The sequence below is a fragment of the Vulpes lagopus genome, chromosome 10, assembly GCF_018345385.1.
Source record: "Vulpes lagopus strain Blue_001 chromosome 10, ASM1834538v1, whole genome shotgun sequence".
In the NCBI taxonomy this organism is placed as follows: domain Eukaryota; kingdom Metazoa; phylum Chordata; class Mammalia; order Carnivora; family Canidae; genus Vulpes; species Vulpes lagopus.
Window position 1 is genome coordinate 31648828 of NC_054833.1, and position 26023 is coordinate 31674850.

The following is a 26023-nucleotide window of genomic DNA, read 5'->3' on the forward strand; positions in this document are numbered from 1 at the left end:
CTGCCATTTTGCTATTTATTTTCTGGGTCTTATGTCTTTTTTTCTCTTCCTCCATTATGACATTCTTTTCCATTAGCTATTTTTGGTGTACCATTTAAATGTACTTGTTTTTTTATTTTATGGTATTTAAATTTTTTTTAACCTTTTAAGTAATCTCTACACCCAATGTTTGGCTCAAACTCAAGACCCAGAGATTAAGAGTTGCATGATCTTCTTTCTGACTGAGCTAGCCGGGTGCCCCTATTTTACAGTATTTTTTCAGTTTTTTTTTTTTCAGTTTTTTTATAGTGGTTGCCTTGGGGATTATAATTAACAATATTTTAATGTATAACAATCTAATTTGAATTAATACCAACTTAATTTAAATAAGCAAAAACTTTGCTTCTCCATAACTTCTTTTTCTCTTCCTTTGTGCTCTTATACAAATTATTCTGTATACATTGTGTGCCCATCAACAGAGACTTCTAATTACTACAAATAGGAGAAAAAAGTTATTATTAATTTTTAAATATTGGATACTAGTTGAACTGATAATGGTTTGGAAAATTAGATTAAATAAAATAAATAAGAAGATTAATTTTACCTATCTTGAATTATTTCTGTAGGACAAGACACCATTGCAGTAGACCTTTGCTAATCAGTGGGATACATTAGTATTCCCTTGGTTTTCATTAGAAATATTTATCTCTCTACTCCAGTCCTACTGAGTCAGAATCTGCATTTTTATTTTATTTTATTTTATTTTATTTTATTTTATTTTATTTTATTTTTAGAATCTGCATTTTAATATTTTTTTCTAGAATCTGTATTTTAACAGAATCCCCAGGTGATTTGTTTGCGTAGTAAGTTTTGCAAAGAAGAAGCACTACACTGCTAGATTGTTAAAGGGTGAATAGATTTGCAGATGAGTGCAGGCGCCTAGCTTCTGGGGCTCAGCTTGGGGCTGGAGTTTGTTCTTCTCATTTCTGCTGCTTATGACTTTTATCTTAAGAACAAACACACAGACAGTAATGACAGTCACAAGATTTACAGATTTACTTATTTTGGTTTTAGTCGGGTTTTAGGAGGGAGCAAAGTTAAAATGTATGTCTTTCAATTTGTCTTGTTCACTAATATATGGAAGTTTATGATGTGTTATTGACATTAAAAATCATGCTATCTTCAATTAAAAATGTATATGATGATTTTCTCTGGAAAGTCTTCTAAAAACTGTTCTCAGCCAGAAGCTTTTGACTCCTTAAAATAATAGAGGGTGCACAGACCCTTTTTGGGTAAGCAATGTAATCTAAAAATTTTATTTACACGAGACTGAGAAAAGTATGTGTTTGAAACATCAGTGTCTTCAGTTATTTTGTGTATACTTTTTTTACCCCCCGTTAGAATATATAGCATAATTCTGAAATTGTGAACTGTGGTCAATAATTAATCTCTCCCACAGACTTTCATACCTTTTTTTTTAAATGCAAATAGCACAAATGTTATCAAATTTCTCCAATAGTTGCACATTTTTAAATAATCAACATACAGTTGACCCTTGAACAACAGGTTTGAACTGCATGGGTCCACTTACATGTGGATTTTTTTTTCAATAAATGCAGTAAAATACTGTAAATGTATTTTTTCTTCCTTATGATTTTCTTAATAAGATTTTCCTTTCTCTAGCTTACTTGTAAGAACACAGTATACAAAACATAACGTACAATATATGTGTTTAGGGACTCCTGGGTGGCTCAGTCGGTTAAGTATCTGCCTTCGACTCAGGTCATGGTCTCAGGGTCCTGGGAACCAGCCCCACTGGGGCTCCCTGCTCAGTGGGGAACCTGCTTCTCCCTCTCCCTCTGCCACTCTCTCGTGCTCTCTCTCAAATAAATAAATAAAATCTAAAAAAAAAGTTTTTATTGACTATGTATGCTATTGGTAAGGCTTCTGGTCAACAGTAGGTTATTAGTAGTTAAGTTTTTGTGGCATCATGAGTTGTATGTGATTTTTCGACTGCACGAGTTTGACGCCCCAACCCCTCACGATGTTCAAGGGTCAACTGAGACCAAAAAACTGCCCAATGCTGAAAAGGTTAGAGGAGAGGAGAATATATATTTAAAGAATATATATTTTACCTTGCAAGAGTCAAGTTTTCTCAACATGAGAAGATATTAATTTCCCATTAAACATCTGTCCTCTGACCAGAATCCAGTTTGTCTTAATGCAGTGGGTCATGAACCACTTGCATCACAACCATCTGCAAGGCCTGGTTTCTAGGATCAATCCTACAACTATTAAATGGAGTAAGACTCAAAAATCTGCCTTTTTAACAACTTGTAGGTGATCCCTTTACAGGTTAAAGTCTGATCATTGTTTCTGTGTAGAATCTGTACAGTAATATATTGGGCCCAAGTTACATTTATTCATGCCTACAACGATATAACACATAACTGAACCAAATGGTACAATAGTTCTCAAACCTAACTATACATTCAAATTATCTAGGAGCTCTTAATGCCCGACACCCACAAACTAAATCAGATTCTCTAAGGGTAGGGTGAGAGCACCAATATTTATTAAGAGCCTCTCACGTGATTGTAAGGTCACGTTTAAAAACCATTGACTCAAATTATGCTGTATATTCTAACTAGGGGAAAAAAGGTATACATAAAAATAACTGAAGACACTGATGTTTCAAACACATACTTTTCTCAGTCTCACATAAATAAAATTCTTAAATTTCAGGAGGCTTGTTTGGACAAGGGACTTGACTGAGGCTTTTCTCTCATATCTACTCCCGTCTTTCTGTGCTGTTGTTGAAGGGGACCCTCCAGAATTCTACCCTAAGACCAGTGTAACCACTTATTGGGCAAAAGATACATTGTTCTTAAGCAAAAAGTACTAAGAGTAACATTTGGGCTTTCCTATTCAGCAGACTCTGTATATTTTTGGAAAAGCCCCCTGATAGAAGTGACATTTTTCTGTTTTTCTCTAGAAGAGAAATGTAACCTTTTGTTTTGTCATATTGTTGCACCAATGCTAAAATAGCTTTTTTCCTTTCTCTGGCTTCCAGAGCTTATTCATATATCTTTATTGATAGTCCCACCCATGGTTCTCTTTTACTCCTAACCCATACCATTCACAGAGCCTTTCTCTTACCCTAAAATTCACCTTCAGCGTGTTTATACTTTTTCTTTGTTTTGTTCATCCTGTGCTCTCCTGGAAGACTCCAGATGGTGAGTAAATATGTTAAAGGGTTTTAAGCCACATTATCCAGTTAATGATACTCTGGTTTTTAAAAAGGTAATTTATTCTAGAGAATGTTCCAGTTAAAGGAAAAGCATATTTACCATGAAATCCTCTGCTCTGCCTGATGTAGTTTTCTTAAGCAATTTATGCAAGCGCTGTAGCTTCAAAAACCTCATTTGCCCAGAGTTTAATTCCTTTTCACTGTTTGTCCATGAGCTTTAAGATGAAGAGATATGTTTGGAAATGGGATATCCAGGATTTGTTTTTTCATGACAAGGTGGTTATGCCTCCCTGTATTTGCTGCAGACTAAATTATGTGGGATTCAGAATGAGCATTGTGTATGCGTGGATGGTTGGTTAAGGTGAATATTAATGAACGCTGGATTTTAAGTATTTTTATTTGTAAGTAGGAGCACTATCTCTATCTTCCTTTTACCCCTTGGAAGAGAGAATATTAGTAATTATGTGGCAGAAAAATAGAGTTGTAGTCTGAGCTGAGAAAGTTTGAGGCAAGTCCTATTACTTTACAAATAATATGTTAATATTATTGAAATTATCTCTCAAAATATTGGAAGGTTTGAAAATTTCTGGAGAAACTACATTTCTGGACCAGAAGAATAGAGATTTTGTCTGGTTAGTTTGAGAAATTGCCTGAGAACATGATCTCTGCTGATGTGTGAGACTTTAATTCTCTACTCTCTTGTGCTTCCTAAGTAGAGCTTAGATTACATAACAGACCTCAGAAACATGTAGCTGGAAAATAGGTTTAAACTTTCTTATTTATTCTTTGGAGGACAGGAATGCTAGGAAAGTTTCTGGAAGGGTGCCCCCACCTGAACTCAATAAAATGAAAAGACTAAAAGGAAAAGATAGGCTTTGTAAATCTTGAATCATTTTTATATTTGATAATAACAACTACTTAAACACTGTGGGTAAAGTATGATAAAACAATTTTTTATATGTAGTCTTTTATACATATAACTGAGATTTACATTTATTTCTGGTAGGAAAAATTATAGCTTCCAAAATAAATCATTTCTGTTTGAAATAATGCCCCAGCTAAACGGTGAAAAGAATTTAAAAAATTCTTATAATAAAATTCTGATAATTCTCTAGTTATCAGATTCTCAGCATAATCTGAGTTGGAAATTTAGTAGGTGTTTGTTTTTGGATTCAGTACCACTTACCAATGGGACCAAAAGACTCCTTGATACAGGGTATAAAGAGCTGTCCTGTTTGCCCTCCTGTGTTCTGAAGAGCCCCGTTAGTGCTCCCAGGGGTTGGCTGCAGTTTTCATTGGGTCCACGATGAAAGTCATCATCTCCTTTTTATTTTATTTTTTATTTAAAAAAAATATTTTATTTATTTATTTGAGAGAGTGCATGCACATGCAGGGGGAGGAGGATGGACAGGGAGAGGGAGAGAGAATTTGAAGCAGACTCTGTGCTGAGGAGCCCCACATGGGGGTTGGTCTTGGGATCTTGAGATCAGGACTGGATCCAAACCCAAGAATAGTTGGTTGTTTAACCGACTGAGCCACCAACCAGGTGTCCCAACCTCCTCCTTTTTAATTAGGCCTCCTTCTCCTTGCTACAGATGTTGATCCCACTAGCACTTTCTAGTAAACATTCTAGAGGCCAGATATATCAGAGTCTGCTTCCTGGTGCAGTATCCACCTTGTGTTATTATTAGGTCTTACCTTTAAATTGGCTGGGAATTGTAACCCTAAATACTTTTTTATTATTTGGAGGAGGAGGAGGTGAGGAGCTTCTCCTATGCTTCAGAAACACGCCTTCAGAAATTTTCCTCACCCTTTCTTTCCTTTGGTATGTATTTTCCCTTCCAATTTCTATCTTTTTTGCCTCCTTATCTAGTACTTTTACCATCGTTTATGCTTATATAAATTTATATCTGAGGAGCTCAGGCAAGGCTTCTTTTTAAATTTATACTTGTAAAGATTTATGTGTTAGAGAGAGACAGGCAGAGGGGCAGAGGGAGAGGGAGAGGGAGAGAGAAACCAAGTGGGGGGCCCGAGTGGGGGACCCAGCATGGGGCTTGATCTCACCACCCTGAGATCATAACCTGAGTCGAAATCAAGAGTTGGATGCTTAACTGACTGAGCCACCCAGGCGCCCCAGGGAAGGCTTGTTAAAGTAGGTGATGCTTGAGTTAATTTAGAACAAATAGAATTTTGCCAGGTGTGTAGAGGTGTGTGGTGTGTATATAGTTGAGATGGATGACAGAGTACATGGGAACCACTTCTGTAAAGAACTTGAAACAGTATAAGTAAGGGTGGAGAACCATAAATAGTTGCAATGGCTAATTGCCAGATATGGTGGTGGACGCACATATAAAGGCCAGGATATATTCTATATAAAGAAATTTGCACTCCATTCGTTAGCAGTGAGATACCATGGATAAATTTGTCTATATTTTCAGTACCAGATTTATAATAAGTAGATATTATTTAACATTTAATTCTTCACAGTGTGTTCAATGTAATGTTATGAATTTGAAATGACATAAAGCTAATACTTCATAAATATCAGCAGACTTTAAAAGTAGATGTAAGTCAGAGTTAGTCTTGATATTTTACCTGAGAGTTTACACAACAACAACTTACAAGCAGTGTAGTAGGCCTATTGCCAGGTCCATTATGTATATGTCATATTAAATTTTCCCAGTGGGACACCTGGGTGGTGGCACAGTGGTTGAGTGTATCTGCCTTTGGCTCAGGTTGTGATCCCGGGGTCCCAGGATCAAGTTCCACATCAGGATACTCCTGGGGAGTCTCCTTCTCCCTCTGCCTGTGTCTCTACCTCTCTCTCTGTGTGTCTCTCATGAATAAATAAATAAAATCTTAAAAAAAAATTCTTCCCATGTCTTTCTCAAGTAGGTAGTATTAATCCAATTTCGCATATAAGGAAATTTTGGTTTAAGTTAAATAGCTTGCCCAAGGTCCCATGGTAATCAACAAGGCTGGGATTTGAACTCAGAGTTGACTCCACCATAGTAGGATTTGAACTCAGATTTGACTCCACGCTAGTAATTTTAGCCACTTTGCAAAGATTACCTCAGTGATAAGTATATCACTGTTTCTCTGACTGGAGTGTTTATTTGAAAGGTCAGAATAGGGCAGCCTGGTGGCTCAGTGGTTTAGCGCCGCCCTAAGCCCAGGGCCTGATCCTGGAGACCCGGGATCAAGTCCTACATTGGGCTCCTGCTTCTCCCCCTGCCTGTGTCTCTGCTTCTTTCTCTCTGTGTCTCTCATGAATAAATAAATAAAATAAAACTAAAAAAAAAAAAAAAAAAGTTAAAAAAAGGAAAGGTCAGAATAATCCTTAAGGACTATATAGTATATGTTTTTGAGTCTTTTTAAAAATTTCATTAAAATTATTTAGAAATCAGAAATGAAGGATAGATAGCACTGCAATTTTTTCCTTTTTCTTTTTAGTATTATATTTGTGTGATGATAGACATCTCAGAAACAACTTATGTGATTCATAATATATAAATTGCAGAGTATATGTGTACATGGTTATAAAAGAAGATAGCTTTAGAAATGCTCATAGCAAGGAGCTGTCTTTTATATGAACTTTAAAAACATTAATGGATTTAACATGTAACATTTTCTTATTGCTCATGCAACATTAGATATTGGCACGGTGTAACCCTTGGTATGACATGGCTTTAGAGTGATCTGTCTTGTGTCACTATTTCATATCAGTGTTAACCTTATGTATGTTAATTGTTACTTTCTCATGGCTGCTTGGTTTTCAGAGCAGAGAAGAAAGTTTTCTGGATTACTTGAAACAATAGCTAACAAGAAGGAAAAGGTTTTGGTTTTGGTATAAGACAGGGTTGCTGGCGAAGGAGGAGAGTGTGACTGGGTGATGGGCATTAAGGAGGGTACGTGATTGAATGAGCACTGAGTGTTATGTGCAACTGATGAATCTCTAAATTGTACATCTGAAACTAATAAAAAAAAGATGGTTGGATTAAGGGCAGAAAGGATTAAAAGAGACAAGGTTTATAATGATAAAGTGTACACATTGATTATGCTTTAACAGCATTAACAAACATAAAGCTGAAACCATATGGATTATGGAAAAACAAGCATTGGAGATAGCAGTGGATAATAGGGATTTAGAAGAACCCAATTAATATAAGGTAAATCTAATTGAAATATATTGAACTTTGTACTCTAACAACAGAACACACCTTCTTTTCAATTTCTCTTAGAACATTATAAAAACTGATCATATTTTGGTTCATTAAAAACCCTCAAGAAATCCCCCAAAATAGGAATAATTGACCAGTATTCTCTGATCACATTACAATACAAGTAGACGTTAATAATTAAAAACATGTAAAACACAAAAATAGTATCATTTGTAAGTTACAACTCTAAATGAATTTTGGATCAAAGAGGAAGTAAGAAATGTAGAAAAGGACAATGAAAACAAAATATAGCCAGTGGGATCTAGCTAAAACTGCATATGTAGGAGGATTATTTATCTTAAAAATCCATATTAATAAACAGGAAAGAATTAGAGTAAATGAATTACCCATTGAACTCCTGGAGAGTGAAAATACCAAAATATATCCAAAGAGAGCAAAGGAAGGAATTAATAAAGGCTGAATAATGGCCTTTCAAATATGTCCTGTGAACGTGTTACTTTACTGTGGCTGCTGCAGCAAATGACCACAAACTTGGTGGTGTATCAGATTTATTCTCTCATGGTTTTAGAAGCTGGACGTCAGAATTCAAGGTGTTGGGAGAGCCCTACTTCCTCCAGAGGCTCTCGGGGAGGATTGGTTCCTCACCTTTTCTGGCTTCTGGTGGCTGCCAGTATCCTGTGCTTATGGCTGGTCGGTCACTCAGTCTCTGCCTCTCTCTTCAGATCCCTTTTTTTTCCTTCTGTATCTCTTATTTCTTTGTCTCTTAAAAGGATACTTGTGGTGGTATTTAGGGACCATGTAGATAACGGAGGGTTTTCTTTCCTTTTCCTTTTCCTTTTCCTTTCTTATTCATGAGAGAGACAGAGGCAGAAACATAGGCAGAGGGAGAAGCCAGGCTCCCTGCAGGGATCCCAATGAGGGACTCGATTCCAGGACCCCGGGATCACGCCCTGAGCCAAAGGCAGATGTTCAACCACTGAGCCACTCAGGTGCCCTGCAGGATTATTTTCTTATTTCAAGATCCTTAATCATAACCTGAAAAGATCCTTTTTTCAAATAAAATAGCATTCACAAATTCTAGTGACATGGATATGTCTTTGGGACCTGTATCAGATTACTGCATGTGGCGAAAGGGACTTTGCAGATGTGATTAAGTTAAGGATCTTAACGTAAGGAGATTGTCCTGGAAACCTGAGTGGGCCCCAGGTAGCCTCAGGGGTTTATAAGAGAGAAGCAGGAGAATCAGAGTGACTAGTAGATGTGGTGATGGAAGCAGGAGGTTAGAATGTGGAAAAGGCCATGAGTTGAAGAATACAGATGGCCTCTGGAAGCTTATGTAAGAGGCAAGAAACAGATTGTCCCCTTTTCTCAAGGGACAAGCCTTCTGAACATCTTTAAGTCAGACTGGTTTTGGACTTCTGATCTCCAGAACTATCAGATAAATAAACTTGTGTTGTTTTAAGCCACTAAGTTTGGAGTGATTTTGTTATAGCAGCAATTAGAATCTAATTCAGAGATCAAAGTAGAAATTGATAGAGTGCACTGAGTGCTGGGATGTGTTCTAAGCCCTTTACTTACGTGACCTCATTTAGTTCTCATAATAACCTTAGGAAATAGGATCTGTTACTGCTAAATGAAGGCACTGAGAAGTAACATTTTCAGTAGGTAATTAGAGATATTTAGGAGCTGTTTTATTTTAGAAAACAATGAAATAACTAATCTGTTAAATTTCATTTGGAAAGGACCATGGGCACATAAAGAATTAATGTTTTTTTTTTTTTAAGAAGGGTGAGGGGCAGACAGAAGGAGAGAGAATCTCAAGCAGGCTCCACACCCAGCACAGAGCCCGATGCAGGGCCCAGTTCTACAAGCCTGAGATTACGACCTGAGCTGAAATCAATACTGAGCCACCCAGGCACCATGGGCACATAAATAATTTAAAGAACCATAACATTTGTTCAGCTCTGATGAAGAAGTAGAAGAAACTGAATAAATTGGATAATATTTCTAGGAAGGCTGTATTTACCTAGAAGACTGACTTTAGAAAAGAGAGAAAATGGAAGCAGAGCAATTATAAAAGAAATAGAAAATTTGTTAAAGAGCAACCCTCCTTGCTACCCTAATCTGCAAGACTTGGATGATTTGGGAGAGGAAATCTGTGCCTTTATGAAAGGGGTAATACCAGTGCCATTTAAATAGAATGGTATAGAGAATAGAAAAAGAAGGAACAGTTTCAACAGTTTTAAAAGATGATGGCAAAACTTGGTGAAGATTGCACAAAAGATTGATTAGTCTCACAGATAGATATCAGTGCAAAAATCTTTTATTTTTATATTTTCTTTACCATCCCCTAAAAATCCTTTAGATATTAGTAGAACCCAAAGTTTATTAAAGAATAATATACCATGATCAAGATGTGATTATTTTCTCCCCTTCCTTGAAAGCAAATTCCTTTTATAAATCATCATATAAATAAATCAAATGGAAAGTCTTATTTTGAAAAGCCATTCGTTAAAATACAATGTTCAATCTTGATAGAAAAAATAGGTGGCTGTTTGCTGTAACCTGATAAAAATCTCTGTGTGTGTATCTGTCTGTCTGTCTGTGTATCTGTTTCCAAAAGCCAGCACCATAATTACTGAGCAAACCCTGGAAACATTATCATTAACCAAAATAAAACAATGATAATCACTGGGAAGAAGGACTTCAGACAAGACAGTGTTGCCTAAGTTGAGTCTTGAAAGAGGAGTCCTTGTTTACCAAGCTAAGAGGTGAAAGGCCGTTCAGAACAGAGGGGCTAAATATTACAAACAAAGTCATAGCAATGTGAAAAAAAAATCGGCGAGTTCAGGGAAGTAATTTACAGATAGAGCGTGAGTGGAGTTCATAAAGGCAGGCAATTTTTAAAAAGCATTTCACATTGATTTTTAAAATCAGTATATAGTCTTGAGAGGAACTATTATCTAATTGTTTGGACTTAAGCAAAGTTACATTTGGGCTTATAAGCTTTGAGAATATATTCTTTGGAAATCTTGGATTGCTCACTTCAGTATCCATGAGGTGCATTAACCCATGGGTTAGTGTTGAAGTTGGTGCACAGAGTGAAAGGAATGCTTTCCCTGGAAGTATCCTTGAAAACCTTTTACATTTATTATAAAGAACAGAATAAAAGCATACTCTCTTCATAAAATTAATCATAGCTTTTATTCAGCAATGAAATAGATTTGCTGTTTTTTCACTTGAGTACCGGGTGCCATACATTGAATTAGATTTTTTTTGAAGCTCTTTTTTTTATTAAAAATGCATGTCTTTAAACCATTTGAAATCCTACCTACTGCTGAATAGGGACTGTTGAGTTTGCATGAATGAATCGCATAGTAAGCTATGCTACTTAGTCTGTAGCTATTGAACAGAGAGATTGTAGTAGATACTTAACTTTTCTTTCTCAGTTTATTTTTTTATTTTTTATTTTATTTAAAAAAAAATATTTATTTATTTATTTATGATAGACATAGAAAGAAAGAGAGAGGCAGAGACACAGGAAGAGGGAGAAGCAGGCTCCATGCCAGGAGCCTGACGCGGGACTCGATCCTGGGACTCCAGGACTGCGCCCTGGGCCAAAGGCAAGCGCTAAACCGCTGAGCCACCCAGGGATCCCCTCTCAGATTTTTAAAAAAAAATTTTATTATCATTATTTTTTATGATAGGATCCTGATTTTTTTGAGGATACTTACCCCAGTCTTAGTTACTTAGGGATCAAGTAGGTTTCTACCTTCCTGTTGCAAGGATAAAGTCCATGACTCAAGCCATGACCAAGAGAGCACAGTACGGTCTTTTGGACACAGTGATTGGTTCAGAAGTAGATAAATAAATGGCCCAATTAAACTGAATCTGTGGTGGCTACCAGGAAAGAAAAAGGTGCAGGACCGTGGCCACCATGTGATTAGAAGGACTGCAACGTGTGTGTTGTAAAGTGGTGGAAGGAGGCTGGGCAACAATTGTTTGAAAAGTTGTATACTGCATGTGGATAGGTGTGGTTCATTATCCTGGTGAGGTGTGTTTTCTATATTCCTAAAGGGCTTGGTACTGCTCCATGCAATCTTCTGCATTCACCTGACGCTAACCCTGACCCTGGTTGACAAGCTGAGTAAGGCTCTGCTTGTTTTGGTAAATAAGGTTTTATGGAAGACATCCATGTCCTTTCCTTTTACTGTTATCTGTGGCTGCTTTCCTTCTTCAAAGGCAGAATTGTGATCGAGAACATATGGTTCACAAAGCTTAAAGTATTATTTGGTCCTTTACAGAAAAAGTTTGCTAACTCCTGACCTGGTTCTTTCAGCAGATGAAGTCATGCACGGACAAATGTACAGTTCATGCTATGTTCGGATTGTTCCTTAATGTATCAGTCACTTTGGAACAAATTTGTATTTTCAAGACAAATGTTATAGCAAAACTGTATCTGAAACCTAAGATTATATATATGTATATATATATAAATTTCTTTTAAATTTTAAATTTATATATTTATATATTATATATATGATTTATATATAATATATATTTTATATTTATATATAAATTATATATATATATAAATTTCTTTTAAAGATTTAATTTTTTTAGAGAGAGAAGGTGGGTAGGTGGAGGGGCAGAGGGAAGGGGAGATGGGAGAGGAGCCGACTCCCTGCTGAGTGGGGAGCCCCACATGGGGCTTGATCTCAGGACCCTGGGATCACTACCTAAGCCGAAACCAGGAGTCCGATGCTTAACCGACTGAGCCACCCAAGCGCCCCTGAAACCTAAGATTATAGCCAACATATGAAGAGCAGGACAAAGTCAACCAGTGAAGACACTTTACTGAAAACATTTGAACCTTCTGAATCTTTCTGTGCTTGAAGTGAGACCAGTCATTAAGTATTTTCAGTTCTATGAGCCAATATATTTCTTTTGTTTAATCCAGTTTGAGCTATGTTTTCTATCATTTACAATAGAATTCTTAAAAAAACTTTTTAAAAATAGTTTTAGATTTACCAAAAAGTTACACATAGTACAGAATTCCCATTTATGCCACATCCAGCTTTCCCTTTTGTGAACATCTTACATTTAATGCTACATTTGTTACACGTAATGAGTTAATATTGATACATAATTGTTATCTGTGGTTCATATTTATTTGAATCTTTAGTTTCTACCTAATGTTTCTTTTCTGTTCCAGGATACCAGGCTTCCCTTAGTCATCATTTCTCCTTGGGCTCTTCTTGGTTGTGACAGTTTTTCAGACTTCCCATGGTTTTGGTGACCTTGACTGTTTTGATTAGTACTGGTAGGTTATTTTGTAGAATTTTTAAAAAAATATTTATTTACTTATTTATGATAGACAGAGAGAGAGGCAGAGACACAGGAGGAGGGAGAAGCAGGCTCTATGCCGGGAGCCCCACGCGGGACTCGATCCCGGGACTCCAGGATCACACCCCGGGCCAAAGACAGGCGCTAAACCGCTGAGCCACCCAGGGATCCCCTGTAGAATGTTTCTTAATTTGAGTTTTCCTGACTTTTTTTTGATGGTTAGACTGAGGATGGGTTTTAGGGAAGAGTACTCCTGCAGTTTTCTTTTAAAAATTGCTTCTTGAGCAACAGGCATGGACAAGATGAGACAAATAAGAGGTAGATTGTTTTCATCTTCAAGATTTTTATAATTTTTATTTAAAAAAGTCATGTAACGCACACCTCCTCCCATCCCCAAACTGGAGTATATAGTTTTGTTGCCTGTCTCCCTGTCCTCATTTACCACCTCAGTTTATCATCCCTGTACTGTCCTTATGCAAGCTTTGGTATTTTGGCTGTTACACAGCACTGTATCTAATTGAAAAAAATCTGTTTTTAAATGGCTTATTTGGCATTATTAAAATGTTACACTAGTAAAAAAATGTTACTTAGAACACAAAAAAATTCAAGTAAGGAAACCTGTTACATTTTTAGGAGATTTGAGTCTAATATGTATGTTTTAATAATGCAGCATTTGTTTAATGCAGCTGAGATAAGGCGCACTATTTTTGACATGTCCTGCAATATGTTATTAAGTCAGGGTTATAAGTGTGCTGTGATGATATCTTGGAGTCTCACATCAGTTATAGTTCTCCGTTGTTGTTACAGCATCTGCCAATTGCAAGAAATTTCAGTGTATTATTAGATACTCTCATTTGCCTTTGGCAAGCAGTTCTGACAAATGAAAGATTAAAATTGAGCTGCTTATAGGTGGTAAACCACATCCTTTGTGTCATATGAAATACCTCCTGGGGTATTTTTCTGGTTTAACTGAAGCAGTGATTTTGTCCATTTTCAGTGAGATGTGAATTTCATTGAGCAAAGCAGTATGTTAGTGCCTGAGGGGCATCCCTTGATTACCCTGTATCTCAATTTATGTCATTTAAATTTCAAATAGCAGAACTGTCAAGTGAGTCAAAACATTTGAGGCTTAGATAAATGAAAATTCATGGATTCTATAAGTGCACTATAATTTATTTGAAATGTACCATTATGAAAGGTAAACCTCTGATAGGGTTTGGAGAGTAAAGTAAGACATTAAATATATATTTTGGGGGACAACTAGGTACGGGCCAAATAAAGTATAATTTGAGATCCAAATTAATTATATTTGGTAGTCCAAATAAGGTTTCTTTATATGTAAAATGAGCAGATTTTTAGCCCTCAAATTAAGCATTTGTTGCCTTCTTGTAAATATTTTGGATCACAGATATATAAGAACATAAATTTGAGTATATAACATGATGGGAACTTTCCTAGAGCATTTTGTACAAGCATACCTTGCTCTAATTGTCATCTCAAGTGTTTATAGTGGTACTATGTTATGTACTATAGTAGTTATCACATACCAATTGTGGTTGATTTGTGCAAGTACTTAAATAAGAAATGTTAGTGGAGAAATAAGTATAAATTAAGATAAATTAAGTGGTATGGTTAGTAATAGTGTAACTATTATTGGTACAGCTTTATTGTGAATAATTTGCCCCAGTAGAACCAAGAATTTCCGAATAAATAAGTCAGAAGGTGGTGACTTTCTTGCAGATTGCTGGAGCTCCGAGCCAAGAAAATAAAACTTGTTACATGTGTGTTTGTAATAAACCCCATGATTTTGCTTCCATTTCCCACAATGAGGGCCTTATTTGCTAATGAGGCAACTAGTGAGAGGGTGTAGTTGATGGTTATGTTGCTGGTACCACTCATTCACCTCTTAGTAATCACAACTAATGAACAGTTCTTCATATTTGAATTTATCAATATGAATTCTAAGTTATAGGGTCATATTTATACAATTTTAGTACTCTTAGAAATGCTATTTATTTTGCTTGAATTATTGGTCATTTCAGAAAGTAAAACCATATCATTTGGGGCTGCATAGTTTTTGTGCTTGTTTCTTTCTTATGAAACACCTGATCATTAAGCAACTGGGCTGTCAGATAAATAGAATCAACTGAAGAATTTCAAATGCAGATTCTAAGATCTGGTCTCTGGAAATCCAGTGGGTCTGTGTGGGGTTGGGAGAACCTGTATTTTTCTTTTTTTTAAAGCTACTCCTGTGATCATGATGTCCTGTCAAGTTTAGGAGCCAGCTACAGTTTGTGTAATTCTCTTACATTCTGAGGAACTCCTGGCTTTTGGTTTATATTGAAGGCATTGAGATGAGTAGGGGAGAGCTACATGTCCTGTTGTGTTAGATGTTCAATATTTTTGATGGCAACAATTTTATTCTGTGGTAAGATTTGAAAGATCTGACTGGCCCTAGAGGAGTATATATGAATAATGATACTGGTTTTAAAACATTTTTTTATACCATTCTTGCTGTAATGTGATATATGTGTTTCTGAAAAATCTTGTGGTTTTGCAAATCATACGCCAAAAAGGTCTGATAAAAACAGTTGTACAAATCACTCAAAATATATTCAGCTTTGTATCCAGAGCACTAATAAAAGCAACACCAGTCCTAATAATAAAAGTGCAGTTAAAAAGATGATATCAAATGGCGAGTAAGTAAGAAACATTACAGTAAATGTAGGATTTTATCTTTAAAAAAAGGTTATGGTTGCTTGACAGAAAGGGTGTCATGAAGGGTGTCATGAAGCATTGAGGCTGCTGAATTAAAGAGACAAGGGCAAAATATGCAAAAATGAGGAAGTAGCATGCAAAAGCCCTGCCGATGTAGTGTGGGACTCCATTGAAACCAGCATCAAAATGGTATGAGTGGGTATTATGTACAGAACAATGATACCCTGCGTTTTATTGCATCCACCATATGGTCATGAACTTCCTGTTAAACTGGATGTACCTGACTGAAAACAGGGAAAAAATTGTCATATATAATCTGGTTGTGATCTAATTCATATTACAGACATGTGTTATATAGCAGAAGAGATCATATTTAGTGATCATTTTGGGGAACAGTGTAGTGATGATCTCTGGACTCTGACTCCCAGCTCCACCCTTGTGTCCTTGGGCAAATCATTTACCCTTTTTATGACTATTTCTCTTGTATTATTAAAAGTATTTTCAGTGTTTTTGAAAATATTGTAGGGCAGCAGAAAGGAGAATGCTTTGGACTGGGGAGTGATTTGAAAATTTTTTTAGTGGAGGAGACATTTTACCTGTTCCTTCACAAATAACCTAAGAGGTAAATACCACTTATAAATTGTGTGACCTTGGGCAAGCCTCAGTTCCCACTTAAGTAATACAGGGATAGTGTTGTTTTCTTGATCACTCCACTAGGTTGTTGTGGGTATTGGAACTAAAATGAGATACTTTGTGAAAATTTACCATACAGTTAGTGGTAAGGTAGGAAAAGGAAACATGAATTTTTAGAGTTTAGTTTACTAGCTGACTACGTATGAGGTGGTCCTTAAGATTTCTTCCAACTTTGAAGATAGTTAAATTTCTGACATTTTTATAAGTGCTAATCATAGTTTCAAGTTGTGTGTATTCTCTGACACAAGTATTTATCTGGTCCTTCATTCTTTTCAGCATTATGTAGTCATTGGGCAAATTTTTCTTTACCATTCTAGACATTTACACCACATACTCAGTTAGACAAATGTTCCTGATTTCAGAGATGATAGCCTAACGCGAATGTCAGTCAATTTAAGAATTATCCCCACATTGATTCACAGCTGGGGTCTATGCAGTTGAGCATTCTGACATCTTGGTGTTATTTCCCGAATGTTTTGAATACTTTACTGATATCCTTGGATAATCTGGTTAATGATTTATGTCATCTGTGACTTTTTTTTTTAAAAAGGTTTTATTTATTTATTTGAGAGAGAGTGAGCGAGCATGAACATGAGCCAGGGACAGGGGCAGAGGGAGAGGGAGAAGCAGACTCCCCACTGAGTAAGGAGTGGGGCTTGATCTCAGGACCCTGGGGTCACGACCTGAATCTAAGGTAGATGCTTAATCAACTGAGCCACCCTCATCTGTGAATTTTTTTTTAAAGATTTATTTATTTATTTATTTATTCATGATAGAGAGAAAGGCAGAGACACAGGCAGAGGGAGAAGCAGGCTCCATGCCGGAAGCCCAATGGGCGACTCGATCCCAGGACTCCAGGACCACGCCCCGGGCCAAAGGCAGGCGCCAAACCGCCGAGCCACCCAGGTTCCCCACAGCTGTGAATTTTTAAGGAGTTATGTGTTTACTTTTTGTCCTCCTCCTTTTACCCTCATATTTTCCCTTAGCTGACCAGGGACTCCTGTCTTTCATCTAGGTCTTCCTTCCTCCCCATCCTTGTTTAAAACTAACTTCTTTTGTGTTGCCAATTTAGTAAAATTAAGTTCTAATTAAAATAATTTTCAACTTACGGTTTGAATGCTCAACAAGCTTGACACTCTCAAAGATAATTTGCTTTTAAATTGTTGTTAATCAAAATAAATCTCTAAATAGGTAATGAGTCAGTTTTATTAATGAATGTGTGCATATTTTTGAACTGTTTGGGGATAGAAAAAAGGATTGAAAATTTGTTTCAAGCCACACTTGAAGGAAGATTCTTAGTTTTTCCCTTAGAAAACAATACTGTGACCATATTTTCTTGTTGTCTACTCATTTCATGGAATGTGTTAACCTGTTTTTGTTGTTCTTTAATATTTGACTGTGTAGTTTAGGAAATTTTTTTTAATTTATTTTTAATGACTGAAAGAAATCTAAAACCGCAGCTTCTGGAAGAACCACTTATTCTTGCCAGTCTTGTACCTCTCCTCAAACTTGACCTTGGCCTCTCGTCGGGCCTTGCGTTTAAGAGCAGGGTCTCTGAAGACATCCTTGTTGACGACAGTTTTGTCCAAAGGGATATCCACAGAGTACCTTGTGGGCATGAGGTGATTGTAGTTATAAACTTTCACAAAAGACTTGATCTTTGACCTCTTGGCGATTTTCTTCTTGCCCATGGCAGCTGTCACTTTTCGGGGACAGCGGTCAATTCCGGCCACCAGAGCATGGCTGTAGGGGACGGTCTGAGGTGCCATCATCAATGTTCTTCACGATGACCGCTTTGCGTCCGGAGTAGCGTCCGGCCAGGACCAGCACCACCTTCCCAGGTTTCATGAACTTGCCCATCTCGACACCAGCCCAGTTTAGGAAAATTATAGTGAATTCAATTCTCAGTGCTTTTTCTTTTAAACATTCAGTTCCCCCAAATTCCCACTCTTCCCTTGGCTTACTTTCTCTTTGTCATTTGCTTTGAAATATGTCAGAATGCTTTAAAAATAGTAAACTGCTTGTACTAACTAGTCTTAGGTGATGTTTTTATTGTGCTGTTATCTGTTTTGTATTTTATATTTGAAAAATGACAGAGTGGATGCTAATCATTGGCTGGTTGTTTGATGCTGGCAGACAAACCATGATGAATTGTCTTTTCCATTTGTTCAGATAAGAACTTCTTGTTAGTTTGTGAATATAGTTGATAATTATAGAATCTTTGTTTTAACTATTCTTTGGCTTGTAGATTCTGATACACTGGTCAAATAATAACTGTTTTCTCGGGGTAGATGGAGAGGAGATGGTCTAGTTCTTGGCAAACTGTTGGATTTCCAAGCTCATGAAGATGTTTGTTGTTTATCTCTTTTACACATTGTATGGGAATTGGTATGGGGAATTTCTTTTTTTTTTTTTTTTTTTTTAAATTATTTTTTATTATTTATTTATGTAGTCATACAGAGAGAGAGAGGCAGAGACACAGGCAGAGGGAGAAACAGGCTCCATGCACCGGGAGCCCGACGTGGGATTCGATCCCGGGTCTCCAGGATCGCGCCCTGGGCCAAAGGCAGGCGCCAAACCGCTGCGCCACCCAGGGATCCCAGTATGGGGAATTTCTAAGATATGCAACCTGTTATATAGATTAATCTTTGACCTCTTGATTCCTACTAATGATTTAATTTCAGATGTTTAAGAGTTAGTGAATTAAATTTACTGTACTAGGTATTGGGGTAGTTCCATATTTCAACTTTATTCATCTAGGTGGTAGTTTATTCCAGGATATCAGTTGTTTCTAATTCCTGTCCAAATAGGAGCCATGATAATGTTTCTGTCCCCTCTTTTAAGGATATTCCATAGTTCATACAGCTTTTATGTTGCCATTCTAAAATAATAGGGACTGACTAGTGGCAAACATACTGGGTAGAGTTTTAGTATTAGTCATAGATTGTTCAGATATGTGCAGTTATTGCCAATGAACTTAGATCATGTAGGAGGACATATAGATGTCATAGGTGGCAGTAGAGGATGCAAGAACCTATTTAGGTTAGAAGTCAAAACAACACTTGAAACCTCTTAACATGTGTTGCCTTGAATAGCTGCCCCACTAATACCCGTTTAAGTCATTGGAAGAATATATTATCTATAGCCTTTTGGTTACTTTTGCTTAATCTTTACTGATATTTTACCACTTTGTTTATTTGTTCATTTGATTAATATTTATTTTAGAAGGCTGGTAGATGAGTCAGAAAATATCAAAGCATTCCATATAGCTTTTAAGAATTAATACAGGTAGGGGCATCTGGGTGGCTCAGTTACTTAGGGCTCCGCCTTTGGCTCACGTCTTGATCTTAGGGGCCTGGGATCGAGCCCCCCCACTGGGCTTCCTGCTCAGGGAGGAATCTGTTTCTCCCTCTCCCTTCCTTCCTCCCCTGTTTGTGTGCATGCTTGCACACGCTCTCTCTCTCTCTCTCTCTCAAGTAAAGAAATATTTTTTTTAAAAGAATTAAAGCCTGTTAAATGGAAATATGATAGCTCGAGGAGTCTGTAGGACCAGACTCTTGGCATATTAGTCAGCAAAATCCTGAGTGTTAGAGAATATGCAGATTTGATTTCTTTAACAAATATGTGACAAAAATGAAGGAGGATTATTAACTGTAACTATTAACTGTAATACCACCATGTGTGGACTTTGTGATTGAAACAAACTATTTGTTTAAAAAAAAAAGGTTCCTGACAATTAGAAAACCTGATGCATTGACTATGTATTTATGATATTTAGGGATTATTGGCTGATTACTTTAGGTGAGATAATGGTATTTTAGTAATTTACAAAAGAGTCCTTATCTCATGAGAATTTTTAACATTCTCATGAGATAGTTTAACATTTTTTAGTAGATCCAAAACATAGATTCATGAAACGTCTTTCTTTTACTATGTCTTCTGTGTTTTGTTTTGTTTTTTTTTTTTTTTTTAGCACTTACTATTTACAAATGTTGTGGTACATAGATAGTCTATATCTCTTGTTTCATCTGATCACTTCAATTGCAGTATAATTGGGCAAGGTTATTCTGATCAGATGAAGAAATTGAATTTAAGAGATCTTAATTGCCTGAGTTCACATAGGTAATAATTGGCACAGAGGAATTTGAGTGATCTTAACTTTATTAAATTAAAAAAAATTCAACATTATTTCCTAAATGAAAACCATGGATACTTAGCACTGCTGTTTTTAAATTGCTTTGTATATTTAACGTGAATACTACTTATAAATAGTAAAATAGTAGTTTAATAAACTACAAACCAGTAAATAATAAGTTCAGTTTCTAAACATACTTATCTTTTTTTTTTTAAAAAAGGTTTTATTGATTTATTTAGAGAGAGTGAGTGATAGAGAATGCACAAGCAGGGGCAGAGGGAGAAGCAGACTCCCTGCTGAGTGGGGAGCCTGACGTGAGGCTCAATCCCAGGACTCCAGGATCATGACCTGAGCCGAAGGCAGATGCCCAACTGACTGAGCTACCCAAGCACTCCAGAACATGCTTATCTTACCACAAGGGCATAGAATCTGAAGATTCTGAATTGACACTTCAGAAACAGTATTATTATTTTGAAGTACTTTTTGATATATTATAAAATATACTTTGCATTTACTACATCTTTTGAAAACATCGCATGAAAACATCACATGAAAAGCACCACAGATAGTAATATTAATGTCTGGTTCTAGCCAAATCAGAAGAAATAGGCAGATAATCCCTAATTAATGTGTCATTCAAACTTAAATATAAATCTGCGTACCTTTTATTATTTTATTTTATTTTAAAAATGATTTTATTTATTCATGAGAGATACAGAGAAGCAGAGATATAGACAGAGGGAGAAGCAGGTTCCCTGATGGGAGCCGTATGTGGGACTCGATCCCTGGACCATGGGATCATGACCTGAGCCGAAGGCAGATGCTCAACCACTGAGCCATCCAGGTACCCCAAATCTATGTATATTAACTTCTTTTTACTTCTGTATTATAGTTTACTCACCAAAAGATTACATTATTACTATTATTATTATTATTTTTGTAATTGATTAAATTTACCAGAAAAAATTTCTGTAACAATGGATAATGGGGAAAAAAAAATCATTGAATCATTTTGCTTTCTCCTGATTGTTACTCCTTAAGTTTACATTTAGCATTTTTCTTTGAAATATCATTAACAGGAGATGATCCAGTTACAGGAATTATCAGAAGTACTGTACATAAATTTCAGTTTTTTGCCAAGATCATAGTTTTCTAAGGCCCTAAACTTGTAATGGAAACCTTTTGGTTCTGTATCTCACTGATGATGACATATTCAATCACAATTCTAGCTCAGGAAATAATTTCTTTAATTCAGTGTTATATTAAAGAATACCGAGTTTTATTTTATTTTTATTTTTTATTTTTAAAGATTTTATTTATTTATTCATGAGAGACATAGAGAGAGAGAGAGAGAGGCAGAGACACAGGCAGAGGAAGAAGCAGGCTCCATGCAGGGAGCCTGACATGGGACTCGATCCTGGGTCTCCAGGATCAGGCCCTGGGCTGAAGGTGGCGCTAAACCACTGAGCTACCCGGGCTGCCCAGAATACTGAGTTTTAATTGTCTTTATAAGGCCTTTACCAAATCAGTTGCAGCATAATTCTTAATTTTCAAACACTATGCTTTTATTACTTTTTAGCAGTGTTTTCATTTAACCATTACATGTAGATGTTGTATTTTAGTGGCCTTAAATTCATTGCTAGAAGAATTATAACTTGTTTCAGAGTTTACCTTTATTTGTTAACACTATAGTTTTGGTTATTTTATCTGTAGATTGAAACACTGTTGTGAGTAGTGTCTCAGACCAGTGAGGATTTGTTGAGATCTCTAGATTATGGTGAAGTCGGTGTTTTTGTTTTGTTTTTACTGAGTCTCCTAATGGAATGCTCACGTTAAGACAACTTGCCCGTAATGTGTGCCCATGGCTTGGTAGATGTATGAATTGTTCTCTGCAGTCTCTAATTCCATTTGAAAGAATATATTAATGCTGATATCATGTTCTTTTTCCCTAGTGCAAGAGCACCTTGAGCTCTTGAGTATGTATGTATGTATTCATTCATTCATTCATTCATTCATTCATTCGTGAAAGAGACACAGAGATAGGTGGAAACACAGGCAGAGGGGGAAGCAGGCTCCAATGCTTAAAAACATTGTAGATAACTTAAAAAAGTAAAAATTACCCAGAGTATTTTTGTTATATGATCTCCAAGTCTTTATATGTATATATATATATATATATATATATATATATATATATATATTTTCTTATAATAATGGTATCTGCTCTATATAGTTTCTAATTTTTTTTGTTTACAGTTAATGATACCAAACAGACTATATCATTATGGTTAAAATTTGTGTCGAGGAAGTCTGGTTAGGTAGACTGTCATAGTATTTTTCTTCAGTCAGTAGTTACATGAGATGAAGATTCTAGAATGTGTAACAACTGATGGTAGTTACTGATACAGTGAAAACATAGCCTGAGATTATGTATTTGTTGAAGGCAGTATTCTACATTATAATGAATACTGCAGATTTTTAAACTTGAATACCAGCAAGTATGCTTTTAATCTTTGGTTGGCTAAGGATACAGAATTTAAAAACAATAGATGGTTTTAGTTAAATATTGAGAGCTTATGCATATACTTGCTAAATTTCCACTTAAATTCACTTATTAGATTGGAAATGTCATGCTGAATTGTCTTATGATCTAGTTTTATATGTACTTTGTAATCCTTATATTAATGTAATGAGAGGAGTATTTGAACTTTCAGTTCTAATTTTTGATTTTCCATTCTTTACATTAATGAAAGGGACTCAAATAAGTAGAAAATTATTTCTTATTTGAGATTTACTTCCCTTCATTTATTAGATTACTACTCTCCTTCAAGTATGGTAAAAATTGCTAAGTGATAAAACTAAAGAAAGCCAAGTATTTAAGATGAAATATCTTCTCAGTTTTTGTACAATTACAACAATAAAAGCATTCCGTGGTGTCAGTGATGATGAGCATGATGTCTGTCCTTTATAGAGGATCTTATCTTTACTGTGCAATATGATGGTTTCGTTACATGCATTATTTCTTATCCACACATTAACTTTACAAGGTTATTATTATTCCTCTTTTAGAGATTACCAAACTGAGACTCACTTTAAGTTACTTACCTCAAGCCGCACTATCTATAAATGACATAGTTGAAATTTGAACCAATGTCTGATTTCAAAATATTCCCATTTCTATTGAAATTTTTTTCCAGTTTCATAAGACAGCTTTTTGGAATACAATATATTTTTTAAAATACATACATTATTGTGATAGAAGTGATGTTTTGTTAAGATATCCATTTTTTTGAAGTTTAGCATTTTTGAAGAGTTGTTCAGAGTTAGATCCCTCTTGAAATATATATTTCTAAAGAGGCAAAATCTATTCTAACATGATAGTTTCCATTTTCTAGTCAAGTAGATTTTTCTGTTATTTTTAAAGCGACCTATAGAGGAGCATGTTAAATCGATTTACTGTACTGTAGATATTTTAATGAAATTTATTTATAAATTAACAAATACATTTATTTTACTTAAATAAATTTTAACAAAATAAAGTATACATAATTGTTTGCCCTTTTGATACATTTGTAAACTCAACTAGATGTCTGTGTATGATGATTCAGAACACAAGAGTATTGTATAGTAAGAAAATAGTTATTCTTTTGAAGTTAGTTATTGCAGTGTAACATACCTACAAACCACCTACAACTGGTTAGAAAAACAATTGAAAAATTTTAAAGATATTATTTATTACTTATTTAGAGAGAGAGTGCACAAGTAGGGGGAGGGGCAGAGGCTGAGGGCGAGAGAGGATCTCAAGTAGACCCTGCTCTGATCATGGAGTCCCGCTTGGGGCTTGATCCCATGACTCTGAGATCCTGAGATCATGAACTGAGCTGATATCGAGTTGGCTGTTCAACTGACTGAGCCAACCAGGCCACCTGGTTAGAAAAACAAGTTAAAGATACAAGTAATCTGGAATTTAGAATGAATATATAGTATAAAGATGATTAATGACATTTGTACATTATATTTTGTGATTTTTACATTGGAAGAAAGTCTCCAGTTGCAAGTATTTTAGGAGGATTCATGCTTAACTTTTCTTTCTAAAAGTTATACACACACACACACACACACACACACACATTAATTACACCTAGACATGTTACATTGAGAATACACAATTTTTGGTATATCTGTGTTTAGAATCATAATTGTGAAGCATTCTGTGGATAAAGCTTGGTGCCTAGTTCAGGAGATCTTGATTGACCTTTTGGCTATGAGCCACGGGGTGTTTTGAACAGAATTGATAAAACAATTCTAAGTTAAAGTGTTGGTAAAGGAGCATGAAATGGGAGTATCAGGACCCTGGTTCTTGGTTCCTGCCCTGCTGCTGTTTTGTTTTGTGATCACTTACGTGTACCTTTTTTTTTTGTAGTCAACCCAAATGTGTGGAGGATGCTGTATAGAAATGAATGCAGGTCGCCATTATACAACAGAATTAAGAGATCAGAGCAGGCCAAGCTAATGAGCTAATGTAGTTGAAATTGAAAGCCACGTATTTTCTCCATAGAAGTACTTCATATGGTGGTTAGATTTTTAGGTAGATTTTTAAAAAGTATTTTAAATGCAGACTTATAAACTGAGTAACCCTGGACAGATTATTATGCTAAACTTCAATTTCTTCACCTGTAATGTGAGGATTAAAATAGCTCCTACCTGTGAGTATTACCTAATTAATTAGAATTATTTTGTAAGGCCCGTGGCACAATGCTTGGCACAGAAAGTAAGTGTATATTTGCTGCTGTTATTACTACTTTACTGCTGCTAGAAAAATAAGCTACCTTAAAAACATTTTTCTTGAAAAAAAGAAAACATTCTAATTTCAGATTCTTAAACTCTTGCTAAAATTCCTTTTCCTCTTGCTGCGGTGGGTTTAGAAATTCCCCTTTCCCTTTGTCTTCCTTATCGCTTGATCAGTAGAAGATAAAGACCAACTGGTTGTAAACTGTCCATGATGAGGCCTGTGGTTTAGGTCAGAGACTTGTGCCCCCACAAAAGTTTGTTGGGGACGTGAAGCCTGATCAGGTTTTAAAGCAGTCAGGGAAAGGAGTGAAAGCAATTGTGGTCTTCAGGGATATGGAGTCCTCTCAGCTTTTGGCAACCCTAGTGATCGACTCCGCTTTGTTCCTTACATGCCCTCTGCCATTCACTACCTTATGTTTCTGCTGGATTTTCACTAGCTATTGAAGAAGGGAACAGAAAATAGGTTGATTTTGAAGCTGAAACCTTTTTTTTGAACTCCTGATAGCAGAGTCAAAACTGTGAGAGCTGTGGAAGGTCTTCCTTGCTTGGTGCATAGGTCAGGTTGGTGGGATGGAAGCTGTCACCGCAGTGGGGTGGGTGGGGAGGTACGGTTCTGCAGTGGTCCTAGGACTAGAAACGAAGATGTCCCGGGTGAGCTTGTGTTGATTAGACCGCCCTAGCGTTCTCTGGAAAACTACTGCTTACAGTTCACATTTTCAGGTTTGAAAGGGCTTGGGAAAGTGAGGCAAATCAATGACAGTAATGAAGGAGCAAAAAAAGAATTAAAAGGAAAGGTGAATTGGACTCATGAAACACATTAAAGGAGTTAGATTTGTTTAGAAGAAAAAAGCAGACCTAAATACTGTTATTTTAACATTTAAAAATCTGATTCTTTGCTGAGGGATATAAAAGACTGTTAAAGTTAGTTAT

At 36.0% G+C, this 26023-nt stretch overlaps 1 protein-coding gene and 1 pseudogene across 2 annotated transcripts in view; one reads left to right on the top strand and one right to left on the bottom strand.

Annotated features, from left to right (window-relative positions):
* The window catches only part of ARHGAP32 (Rho GTPase activating protein 32), a 288412-nt gene that overhangs the window by 69038 nt on the left and 193351 nt on the right, over positions 1–26023 (top strand). The window contains exons 1-2 of one of the 2 annotated variants that reach the window (XM_041770212.1): positions 4621–5054; positions 12626–12733. The exons of the other annotated variant lie outside the window; for it this stretch is intronic. The gene's annotated coding sequence lies outside the window, so the exon portion shown is untranslated. Of the gene's footprint in view, positions 1–4620; positions 5055–12625; positions 12734–26023 lie in introns of those variants that run through there. 2 annotated transcript variants of the gene reach the window in all.
* Positions 17573–18034, bottom strand: LOC121499518 (annotated as a pseudogene).